This window comes from Piliocolobus tephrosceles, chromosome 19, assembly GCF_002776525.5.
Source record: "Piliocolobus tephrosceles isolate RC106 chromosome 19, ASM277652v3, whole genome shotgun sequence".
NCBI classification, from domain to species: Eukaryota; Metazoa; Chordata; class Mammalia; order Primates; family Cercopithecidae; genus Piliocolobus; species Piliocolobus tephrosceles.
The window spans coordinates 40,058,324-40,068,463 of record NC_045452.1 but is presented as its reverse complement, the minus strand read 5'-3'; the positions used below and the strand labels follow the sequence as shown (position 1 = coordinate 40,068,463).

The 10,140-nt window shown below is 50.0% G+C and overlaps 1 long non-coding RNA gene across 1 annotated transcript in view; it reads right to left on the bottom strand.

Annotated features, from left to right (window-relative positions):
- Positions 1 to 6,529: 6,529 nt before the first annotated feature.
- Positions 6,530 to 10,140, bottom strand: part of LOC111526080 — a 17,138-nt gene continuing 13,527 nt past the window's right edge. Inside the window, exons 2-3 of the long non-coding RNA XR_002726264.1 lie at positions 7,357 to 7,415; positions 6,530 to 6,962 (exon numbers count right to left, since the gene is read on the bottom strand). This is a non-coding gene — a long non-coding RNA (uncharacterized LOC111526080). The remainder of the gene's footprint in view (positions 6,963 to 7,356; positions 7,416 to 10,140) is intronic.

The following is a 10,140-nucleotide window of genomic DNA, read 5'->3' as shown; positions in this document are numbered from 1 at the left end:
TGCTTGTAGTCCCAGCTACTTGGGAGGCTGAGGCAGGAGAAACGATTGAACCTGGGAGGCGGAGGTTGCAGTGAGCCAAGATGGCGCCACTGCACTCCAGCCTGGTGACAGAGCAAGACCCCATCTCAGGAAAAAAAAAAAAAAGGAGGAGGAGGACGAGGACAAGGAGGAGGAGGAGAAAAAGGAGGAGGAGAAGGAGGAGAAGGAGGAGAAGGAGAAGAAGGAGGAGGAGAAGAAGAAGAAGGAGGCGGAGAAGAAGGAGGAGGAGGAGGAGAAGGAGAAGGAGAAAGTGAAGGAGAAGAAGAACAGGACAGGTGCCAGGCAGACATTCCTAGTAGGAAATCTCTCATTCAAGGGGTCTAATCACAGACCCCCAAAGTGTCCTGTCTGTGGACAGAATTCCAGCAGTCTGGAACTTGCATAGAGAAAAAATGACTTTTTTTTTTTTTCACTAATCTCTAGCTGAACATTAGTATTTCCTTCCATCATGAACATACACAACAAGTCACAGAAGCAAGAACAGTACCTGGCACTTGGTCACCATGTAGAAATCACAGATACTTTCATATGACACTACGTCTGTTTCATGAGTCTCAGAATAGCGTTCGTGCCCATCACTACATGGAAATGAGAGTAGTTCGCAGAACTGTTGACAGATCTATGAAAACATTACTTTTTTAAAGAGCACAAATTAAAACACATATTTGGGTAAATATATATCAGTGTAATTGATTTCCTTTGTAACCCAGAGTGTTTTATTTTATACATTCAAAAGCATTCTCCTATTAAGGGGCCCATAGAGGTCATGGCACCCAAAGAGGAAGGAACCCCTGCCCTCATCAAAAACTCAGCGCACGGGGCCGACACACACAGGAGACCCCTAACCAAGGCTGTGGGCCAGATGGGTGCAGACTCCGAGAGAGGCTGCGGGGAGACGGTTACTCCTCCGTCATCCAGCAGCATCTTCGCGGCATTCACACTTTATAATAACTAAACTGACTCAAAGCGTTTTGTGGAGCAGAAACGGCTGACGGTAATTTTTTTTTCTCACATAACAGTTTACGGACAGTATGCAAGCCATTGCACTAGAACCCCACAACTGCTAGGCTGGCAAGCTGGGCATGCTGTCATTTCTTAAATAAAGAAGCTGACACGCAAAGGAATGTAATGCTTTGTTCAGAGTCATTGAATCCATCTGCTGGTGGCAGAGCGAAGCCTCGCAGCTGTCTTCTGACGCCAAGTCCCGGCACCTGGCTGGGCTGCCACTCCAGGCGCCGGCATACCTTGCACCTGCGGGCATATACTGCGCAAGCGCCCTGTGCTGGCCCCGCCCCTCTGGCCCCGCCTTCCACACCCGTGCCCAGCCCCTTGGTATGAACTTAGGTGCATGGGACACCCTGTGACGATGATCACTAGGACAAGTATGCACTTGTTTATTGTCCTGGGAGTCCCTTGGCTTCTCACAAGCTTGAAGTGCTGCGCCCCCCACTGTCCCAGTGCCATGACAAGCCATGCAAAGGTAAACAATAGCAATAACTAATGGTCACTAGGCGGGGCGGTCCACTTTCCCCAGAATATCTGCAAAAATGCATGCCAAATTTCCATTTCCATTGGTCGGGTCCAATTTCCGTTTCCCGACCCGCTGCTGCACTTACAGTCCTCCTGCTGCTTCTCCAGCTGGGTCTCCCAGTAAAATCCAAGGCCTGGAGAGGGAGGGTTCTGCTCCTGACCCCTGTCACTGGGCTGGCCTGGATGGTGGCCTGGCGATGCTGGGGGAGCCAGCTTCATGCACACCAGTCCTCTCATCTCCCCGTGCAGGGAGTAGGAAGGACACTTTTCCTCCCATTTTACAGATTCAAAAACAGAGCCCACCAGTGTGTGTGCAAGCCGGGTTGGCACCTGAGTCCCCAGCCTCCCCTCTTGGTTCAATGTAGGGCAACAAGGGCTCATGGGCTCCGTGCCTGCTGCATGAGACTGAATTATCCTTCCTCTCTGTTTTACAGTCAAGATTGCCCCGCAAAAGGACTTTCTGGCAAAAACAGCTCTTTGTCCCCTTCCCCTGTCTTCTGACCTCTGAAATTTCCCTCCAGCTTCTGGAACTTCTTTGAAGGGAATCTCCCTAAACTACTCGTCACAGAATGACATGGGGTGGAGCTGGAACATTTTTGCTTAAGGATGCAAGATCGTGTTTAAACTGCACTCTGTTTTGAAGCTCTGGTGTTTAGCCTCTGTCTGTCTCCTGGGCTTGTGGGGGTGGGCAGGGGTGGGAGTGGCGTGACTCACTGCAGTAGGTTGCATATAAACGTTGTTGGTGCAAGATGAGCGAGTATTCAGGTGCACATATTTGAATGACCACCTGCATATCATCAGCCCTTGGATAGCATCTCTACTTTCTTGGGAGATTGGAGGTAAGGATATAAAACGCTGCTGAGACTCACCGAGTCTCCAAGCAAGAAAAGAGTCAACAGCAGCTGAAAGTTGCGGGGCAGGGGATGGTGAAGTTCAGGACCTAGCCCTGTTGAGCTTGAGCAAGGTCAAAATTTTCCTGACATCTTCTGGGTATTTCCACAGTTGAGAATGCCAAATGGTGTGGGGAGGTTGCTGGGTGCCAAGTACAACATGATGGACAGCTGGGCACTTACGGGACCCACGCTAGTGGCTGTACTGCTGTGAGGCCAGTCCTGGCAGTGGGAGGTGGGAGATAACCAGGGCTTTACAAAGAGAACAGACATTTCCTCCACAGTGAAGGAGGAGCTGCCACTCCCACCTTCTCTCCACCTTCTGGCCAGTGTCTCTAACGTGCTCAGCACAAGTGTCAACACCTGGGGTGCTTGCTAAAGATACAGGTTCCAGACCCTGTCCCACAGCTACAGAAGCCAGCTTCCCACTCTGGGGAGCTGCAGTTCAACAAGCACCCCCATATGCCCATGGTTCCCGAATACTGGTGGGCATCAGAATCTCCAGACACTTGTCAAAATCCACGCCTTTCCATTTACCCCAGTCTATGAATCAGCATCTCCAGAAACCAGGCCGGATGATTCTTAGGCATCTAAATGTTGAGATCCTACTTTGGATGAGTGCTTTTCAAAGTACGGTTCCCAGACAAGCAGCACCTGTGTCACCTGGGCGCTTGTTAGATATGCACATTCTTGGGCCCCACCCCAGACCTTCTGAGTCAGAAACTCGGGACGGGGCCCCGCCCTCCAGCTGAGAGCCACTGGAGTAGACTGTGAGCTTCCCAAGGCCATGGACTTGTCCTGGTCACAGCTTAGAGTGTGGTACTTGGTGCTGAGTCAGCACTGGGGCTCTCCCTGGCTTCTAAGAGAAATGAATGAGTTTTGCTCACCACTGACTGCCCAGGAGACCCCACCTGGGCCAGAAGGAGCTGCCTGCTGTCTCCCTGTCCCAGGTGCCAGAACACAGCTCCTTGGGTACCTGTATTTGCAGGGAAGGTTGCTGTATGGGGAGAGAGCAGGCCTTGCCCTCAGTTTGGCTAACTTCTTACAGCTCCAATTTAATCTATCTTTCTCTGCAGCTGCAAAAGAATTGCCCCATGCCTTATGCATTTTGCCTCAGAGTCCCAGGAATGCAATGTCCAATGTGGGGTGTACTTTCTCTACTTCTTTACAGCACAGAACAAATATGCCTCTGCTCCTACATGAACATGAACAGCTCATTCTAGTGATGGCTCTGAACAAAGCTGGGGGTCCCCTTTAAGTTGGCTTGAACGTTTGCATTTCTGTTCCAGTCCTTCTCATTTACACGTAACACATGGAGCCCTCCAAGCCCTTGCCACTCCTTTCCAGTCCTATTCCGCTCTTCCCTCACCCTTCCCAGACCAGCTCAAGCACCCCTCATGCGGGAAACTTCCCTAGCCCTTTCCAGCCCTGGCTGATCCACCTGCTCTCCAAAGGTGAAGAAGCCTTTGCCTTCCGTGAGTATTTGGCACTTTGGGGCTCTCTTGAACCTTTGTCTTATTTCCCCACTAAAAATGATAGTCTCATCAGGGCAGGGTCAATATTTATTGTTTCATTTTCTTTCCATCAAATGACTCAGCACCCCAGAGAGTTTTGATCATGAAGATGCTCAGTAAGTGTTGGACGGCAGCATAGAGGTCAAGCACAGAAGCAAGAAACCACATGGCCACTGCTGCGGATGAGTGTCTCTGGATGTGCCCACACCCTTAGAATGGTTCCAGATCAACTGGGCATCTGTCCAGCAGCCTAGGAGTGAGCTTTGGATCCTTTACAAAAACAAGAAGGCAGTAGCACCCCTTGAAAACTATGCTGCCTTACAGTTAACCTGCCTCTAAGGTACAGGCCCTTCCAATCTGCTGTCTAGCAGGGAGAAGGGAGCCAGGCGTCGTGGCTCACACCTGTAATCCCAACACTTTGGGAGGGCAAGGTGGGTGGATCACTTGAGGTCAGGAATTCGAGACCAGCCTGGCCAACATGGTGAAACCCCATCTGTACTAAAAATACAAAAATTAGCCGGGCGTGGTGATGCACACATGTAGTTCCCAGCTACTCAGGAGGCTTAGGCAGGAGAATCACTTGAATCAGGGAGACAGAGATTGCAGTGAGCCGAGATCACGCCACTGCACTCCAACCTGGACAACAAAGCGAGACCCCGTCTCAGAAAAAAAGAAAAAAAAAAAAAAAGCAGGGAGAAGGACCTTGGAATAGGCTTCATCAGACCTGTGTTCAAATTAATCACTATGTATTATTAATATCAAAATAAAAGTTAGCCTTCAGCTGACCTCCGCCACTGCTCTCTGCTGGCCCACTCTGGAGGGATCGGCTCTGCACCCCGGATTTCTGCCCTTCCTGTACCCCCCAGGAAGACGCCACCTCTGCCTTGTGTTGGGGGGCATTTGAGTTTGGAGACGAAGGAGAACTGGGAAGAGACGACAGGAGCTTCAGTCACGGCCGGAGAGAGGCATTGGAAAGGAGGTCAGAAGAATGCGGGCAGAGAGTGTGGGGGAATTGGAATGCCAGAAGAAGGAGAAATGAAACGAGAAGAGGTGCTGGGGATAAGTTGGATCCCCTTTGATGTACTTCCAGAAGTGCAAATAAATGATGGGATTTCCTTTACATTGATCTTCGATGATCAAACTGTGCTTCTTAAACTAAACATGACGCTCAGAGACAGTCACGGCTGCAATGCGTTTACAATGGTGATGAGGAGCCTTTCCTGGCCCTGGAGCTAACTACATCCCACGCAATTGGCCCCAAGATAGGTACTGCTGTCATAATGACCTTGCAGGTGGGGACAGTCAAGCAGACAAGAGGCTGCCCCAGGCCCCACAGCTGGCCAAGGCAAAGCCCAAACTGGAGTTCATGCTGGTGCCAGGTCGGTGCTCTCAGACACTCCTGTCCTTAGGCAGGGCCAGCCCCTCCCCATGCAGGGCTCCAGCCAGGCTCTCACCCCTTTCCTTAAAAGTGAACCAGATCCAGGACCAACAGCTGGAGACAGCACTCTGGGAAGCTGATCCCCACGTTGACGTCTGAGGCTCAAATTCTCTCTGATTCAACCCCACCAGGAGCCAGCTGGGGTCTGAGCCGGGGCAGCAGGGACAGAGCTGCCGCCGGGGGTCTGCTGCCAGCGGGCATCGCCGCGGAGGGCGCAGCCTGCGGGCGGAATGAAAACCAGACGGGGCTCTCCAGGCCCACCGGGCCGGCCATCCGGAGGGTCTGCAGCTAATTAAGACTGAAGAGAGCACTGAATAACCCTTTTGTGGATCAAAAGCACTCTGTTGGAAACCCAGCTGACAACTCCAACAAAACTGACTTCATGGTTTCTTATGAGAAAACTGTGAATACATCGAAGACTGAAGAAGCGCTTTGTTCCAAACCTTCGTGGGAGCACCAGAGATTCAGATTACAAAGCAGCCCTGCCCGGCTGCAACAAACAGCGCCTGGCTGAAGTCAAGGCTGTCTCGGTGTAGGAAAGCCAGAAATAACACATTACACTGAAGCCGGGGCATGGGGTGGCCACGACTACTCACTCATGTGCTTCATTTACAGAAAAGGACACACACCTCCCACCCCAATCCGATTAGAACCAGACAAGACTGGAAGGCTGGGTACAAAGCACACTGAGCCCTCCCCCAAGAGGGTCTCCACTGAGCCTGTATCAGGATGGGTATACAAAGGCTCCCTTTGCCTCTGCACTCCAGGCTGCACTCGGGAATCACCCAGAGCTTCAAATACGCTCCATGCCAGGATCCCAGCCCCAGGGACTGCAATGTAATTGACCTGGGTGCAGCCTGACATCAGCATTTGTAGGAGCTGCCTGGGTGTCGTGGGTTGGATGGTGTACCCCACCAGAAGATACGTCCACCCACAACCTCCAAATGTGACTTGACTGGAATAAGGGTCTTTGTAGATGTCATTAACCCCTTTCCCACTTGCCCAAGAATACTCCCCGGCAGCATTTACTGGAAGATAATTTTGCTACAAAATACCTTGGTTTTATTATTATTTTCAAATCGCTCTAGTATATTGACTTTGGAAACCAAACACATCATTCCATTTACAGCATTCTGGTTTTAGTAGTGGTATTTCCATTTACAAAACTATAGTAACTCTCGAGTGCTGAAAATGTCACATCCTAGAAAATGCAGCATTCCTACACGTGATGTTAACATCGTTCTTGAGCCATTATTGGCCAGAGATACATTTGATGAATCCGATTCTTCCGAAACAGATGATTCTGATGATTTAGACGATTCTGATGTTAGTTCTGTGTAGAAATAACTCCAAGAACAGTCTCTGTATTTTATTTTCACATTGAAAATCCATCAGACTTGCTTCAGCCTCAAAGAGCGTGTTTATGTAAAAAATGAGTACTGGCAGCAAGCTGCACTTTATTTTCTAAACAAGAAAAGGGTGAAGGTAAAGATCTCTAGATGAGATCATCCTGGACGAGGGCAGGTCCTAAATCCAATGACTCGTGTCCTCCTAGGAGACAGAAAAGGAGACCCTGCAAACAAGGCCGTGTGAAGACAGAGGCAGAGACTGGACTGATGCTGGTTCCATACAAGGAAGGCCAAGGATGGGGGTCACCAGGAACAGGAAGGAGGCCTGGAACACATGCTCCTGTGCAGCTGCCAGCAGGGGCCACCCTGCCCACACCTTGACTTTGGCCTTCAGAACTGTGAGGGAGCAAATTTCTGTGTTCTAAGCCAGCGGTCCTCAATCTTTTTGGCACCAGGGACCAGTTTTGTGGGAGACAATTTTTCCACACACGGCGGGGGGATGGTTTTAGGATGACTCAAGGGCATGACGCGTATCATGCACTTTATTTCTATTATTATTACACTGTAATATGTAATGAAATCATTACACAACTCACCAGAATGAAGAATCAGTGGGAGAGCTGAGCCTGTTTTCCAGGAACTAGGCAGTCCCATCCTAGGGAGATGGAGACAGTGACAGATCATCAGGCATTAGATTCACATAAGGAGCACACCACCTAGATCCCTCACAGTTCACGATAAGCTTCAAGCTCCTTTAAGAATCTAATGCCACTACTGATCTGACAGGAGGTGGCGCTCAGGCGGTAATGGTCACTCGCCCACACTCACCTCTTGTCCAGTACTGGTCCATGGCCCGGGGTTGGGGACCCCTATTCTAAGTCACCCAGGTTGTAGTGGTTTGTTACAGCAGTCCCAGGAAACTCATTCAGCAGGTGGATTTGGGGGGCCCTAATCTAGTAAGACTGATGTCCTCATAAGAAGAGGGGATTAGGACACAGACACACACAGACGGATAACCCTGTGAGGATTCAGGGAGAAGAGGCCTTCTACAAGCCAAGAGAGAGGCCTCAGGAGGAATCAACCCTGCCCACACCTTGATCCAGGGCTCCAGCCTCCAGAACTGGGAGGAAACAAATATCTATTGCTTAAGCCACCAGTCTATGGTGTTTTGTTAGGTGGCCCTCGCAGACTCATACACTAGGTACTTGATGTATGTTATTTTACCTGATCCTTACGGCAATTTTGTAAGTTGTGTTTAGGCCCTGCATGGTAGCTCACACCTGTAGTCCCAGAGCCAGGAGTTTGAGACCAGCCTGGACTACACAGTGAGACTCAATCTCTGAAAAAATTAAAAAGTAGCCAGATGTGATGGCACATGCCTATAGTGCCAGCTACTCAAGAGGCTGAGGTGGGAGGATAACTTGAGCGCATGAGTTCGAGGCTGCAGTGAGTGGTGATTGTGCCACTGCACGCCAGTAGCCTGGACAACAAAACAGGACCCCATCTCTAAAAAAAAAAAAAAAAAGGAAGTTGTTGTTTTATTATTATTCCCTTTTTGCAAATGAGGAAAATAAATATAAAAGGTTAAGTGGCCCATCCAAACTCACATATATGGTAAATGTCAGAGCCAGGATCCAACATGGCCTATCTCAGGTCACAGCTGGCGCCAGGGCCCCTGGTTCTAGGTGGCAGCCCCTGGACGCAGGGGCCTTCAAGGCTGGGAAGTGCTCCCTCCCAGCGGGCAGTCTAGAGCCGGTGATGCTCACTGCTTTGCCGCCCTTGGGCCTAGAACAGAGGGCTTTGCACGTCTCTCACATCGTCTCAGGGCTGTTTAGTCCCAGGTTGAGGGTAAGAGGAAGGAGGAGCCCCCAAGGCCACAGTTGGGGTCCTCAGTGAACATCCGGGGGCAAGAAAACCCCCAGAAGGTGCACTTTCCATCAGCAACCTGGGAGGGGAACGACACTTTTCTATGAAGAAAAGATGCATTCACTTAAAACAGGAATGAGACTTAGTTCCCTTCAATAAGGACAATACTGCCCAAATTCTCTATTGAAATACGCTGTTTTTCAGTATTTTTACCCAGAGTAGCTAATTTGATCCTCAAAACACACCAGCAAAATAAGTAAAGGAAGAATCTCTCCATTTTACAAGAAAATCTCAGGCTCAGAAACGTCTGTGTTTGGCAGGGCGCAGTGGCTCACGTCTGTAATCCCAGCACTTTGGGAGGCCGAGGCGGGTGGATCACCTGAGGTCAGGAGTTTGAGACCAGCCTGGCCAACATGGTGAAATCCCATCTCTACTAAAAATACAAAAATTAGGCAGGCGTGGTGGTGGGCATCTGTAGTCCCAGCTACTCAGGAGGCTGAGGCAGGAGAATTGCCTGAACCTGGGGGGTGGAGGTTACAGCGAGCCAAGATCATGTCACTGAAGAAATGGCTGTGCTCTCTGCCTCAGCTTCGTCTCTGCAAAACAGTGCCCCGGCCTCCCGGGCTGTGGGGAAGACAAAATGAGGCAATGGACCCAAATGACAGGCACAGCGGTCACCAAGTAAGTGTTCAGTTAAAGGCCACGCACGACAATGTTGTGCCCAAGGTCTTAGCACTAATTAGAGACAAAGCCAGGACCAAGCCCCCTGGATTCTAGAACCTTCTGTACTCAGCACAACACTCTCTGCACCCCGCCTTTTTTAGGAAGTTGATTCATAAATTCAAAAACAGCCCAACTCAGATGGTCACACTCCTCTGTCCCCTCTCCTCTCTCAGGCCCAGCCCCTGGACACTGACCACTCCCCATTCTGCTCCTCCTCCCACCCGCCCCATGGTGGGGAAGGCAGGGCAGTTCGCTAGCATTCAGCTGGCTCCTAAGTGTCGGCTGAGTGATTTCATGAATGAGCAACTACCCTGATTACTCTGATTACTCTGAAGGTTCAATTTTGATTTTTTTAATTGCCATGTCTCATAGTTAGTATTGCCAGTAAGAAACAAAAGCCAGATTTATAGATTAAAAGACAAATCTTCTCCATGGCTCAATAAATATTGACCCATGAACAAAAGATAAATACCACTTAGTAAGATCACTGTATGAACAACAAGAGGTTGAACATATACATTGGAGATGCGAGCTCACTCCCTGCCTTGAAAAAGTAGGTCATTTTGGCCGGGCGCGGTGGCCTACACCTGTAATCCCAACACTCTGGGAAGCCGAGGTGGGTGGATCACAAGGTCAGGAGATTGAGACCATCCTGACTAACACAGTGAAACCCCGTTTCTACTAAAAATACAAGAAATTAGCCAGCCATAGTGGCATGTGCCTGTGGTCCCAGCTACTCGGGAGGCTGAGGTAGGAGAATTGTTTGAACCCGGGAGGTGGAGCTTGCAGTG